Source organism: Corvus brachyrhynchos, unplaced genomic scaffold (genome assembly GCF_000691975.1).
Source record: "Corvus brachyrhynchos isolate BGI_N302 unplaced genomic scaffold, ASM69197v1 scaffold889, whole genome shotgun sequence".
In the NCBI taxonomy this organism is placed as follows: Eukaryota; Metazoa; Chordata; class Aves; order Passeriformes; family Corvidae; genus Corvus; species Corvus brachyrhynchos.
In genome coordinates, this window is record NW_008239791.1 from 37728 (window position 1) to 39581 (window position 1854).

Sequence of the window (1854 nt, forward strand, 5' to 3'; positions counted from 1 at the left end):
CGAGCTCCCCCTCCCCGCTCACCTGCGGGATGCTCCCGGGGCCGCGGCATACAGAGCGGGCTCCGACCTCGCACTTCCCCTGCTGCTTTTCCTCTTCCTGCTCCTCCTCTTCCTCTCTTGCTCCTCTTCCTCCCGCTCATCCTCCCCCGCCTCCTCCTCCATCTCTCCTCTTGCTCCTCCTCCTTCCTAATCCCGCCTCCTTCTGGTTTTCTCTCCAGGCCCTTCTCCCGCTCCTTCCTCATCATTTGGGGATTTTTGGGGGAAGGGCGTTGTCCCAATCTCCTCTTTTTTGACGGTTGTTCCCCTTTCCCACGATTTTTGGGGTTTGCAGTGGCCAAACTCCTCTTTTCCCATGATTTTAGGGCTCTGGGTTTTCCTCAACCGCCCTGTTCCCAGGATTTTGGAAGGTGCTGGGAGTGCCCAGACCTCCCTGATCCCAGGATTTTTAGAGACTGAGGATACTCAAACTCCTCTTCTTCCACCACTTTGGGGCTCTGGGAGTGCTCAAACCCCTCATTTCCTGAGATTTTGGGGGTCTGGGAGTGTCAACACACCCCTTATATCCAGGATTTGGGGAACTGGGTTTCCCACATCCTCTTTTTCCAGGATTTTGGGAGGTTGAGTATTGAAGGATGGTTAGAGGATCAGGGGCATGGATCATTGATAGAATTATGGGATCAATAAGGAAACTGTACAAGCAAGAGCCTGCAAGCAAAAGGCCTGTGTGAGAAAAACTGTCTCCATGAGAACATCTCTGTGTGAGAAACAGGCCTGAGAACAAAAAAGGGAGTTTTGAAAATGTACAGCTGTGTAGAGATAAGGTACTGAGCAGGAGAAGGGAGGGTGAAACTCTGAATTCTTTTAATCATAACATAGCTGTAGAAGCTTGCCAAGGTAGTCTAATTATGTAGAAGCAGAAATGTGCTGTGATAGGGTTAACCTGAAAAAAGAGTTAACAAGCTGGTATATTATGTAAGTGCCTCTGGACTGCTAATAAACGGAGCTTGCTTTTATCAACCACATTGGTTCTGACTGCAATACTTCTCCCCCCGCCGGAGTCATCGGAATGGACCTTTTTTTTTTTCCAACCGTTGAGGAGGCCCAAAATCATCATTTTCCAGGATTTTCGGAGTTTTGGTGTTCCCTAAGCCCCCTGTCCCCAGGATTTTTGGGGTCTGTCTGTTCCCCAACCCCCCCTGTTCCTGGGATTTTCAGTGCTGGCAGTGGCCAAAATCCCCTTTTCCAGCATTTTAACTCCTGGAGTTGCCCAGTCCCAGATATCCAGGAGCTCAGGTGCACTCCAACATGAGGATGGAGATGTCCAGGGTCTCAGGTGTGCCAAAAACGAGGCCCCAGCTGAGGGTGTTCTCTGCTTGGCTGAGCGCTGCCTGAGGGCTGGAGCAGCAAGAATGGGGGGGACACCCTCCGTCAGAGGGGATGTCCCAAAAATGGGGGACCCCCACAAGCCCCTCACAACCCCCGGGGCTGGGCTGGCCCTGCCTGGATGCTGGGAGAAACCAAAACCGCTCTGTCCCTGCCCTCTGCTATTGCACAGGGACAGGAAATACAAGGAAAGGCCCAGGAGCTGCGAGAAGGACCAGGAGAGATCCCGCCCTGAGCACCGGCATGGGCACAACAGAACCAGCCTGGGCACAGGGAGGGAATTTATTACCAACCAAATCACAGCAGCACAAGGAGAAGGCAAAGAAATCTCTCCAACACCTTCCCCCCACCCAGCGGGGATCACCCGGAACGGGGGTCACCAGGGCTCTGCCCAACGGGGGTCACTGGGGATCATCCAACGCCGATCCTCCCACGGGGGATGGAGCTGGAGCAGCGCACGAAGCTCTTCCC

General features: G+C 53.6%; 1 protein-coding gene across 2 annotated transcripts in view; it reads right to left on the minus strand.

Moving 5' to 3' along the window:
- The window catches only part of LOC103621798 (zinc finger protein 239), a 4338-nt gene extending 2490 nt beyond the window's left edge, over positions 1–1848 (minus strand). For both annotated transcript variants that reach the window (XM_017743300.1, XM_017743299.1), the window contains exon 1: positions 23–1848. The gene's annotated coding sequence lies outside the window, so the exon portion shown is untranslated. The remainder of the gene's footprint in view (positions 1–22) is intronic.
- Between the last annotated feature and the right edge of the window lie 6 nt (positions 1849–1854).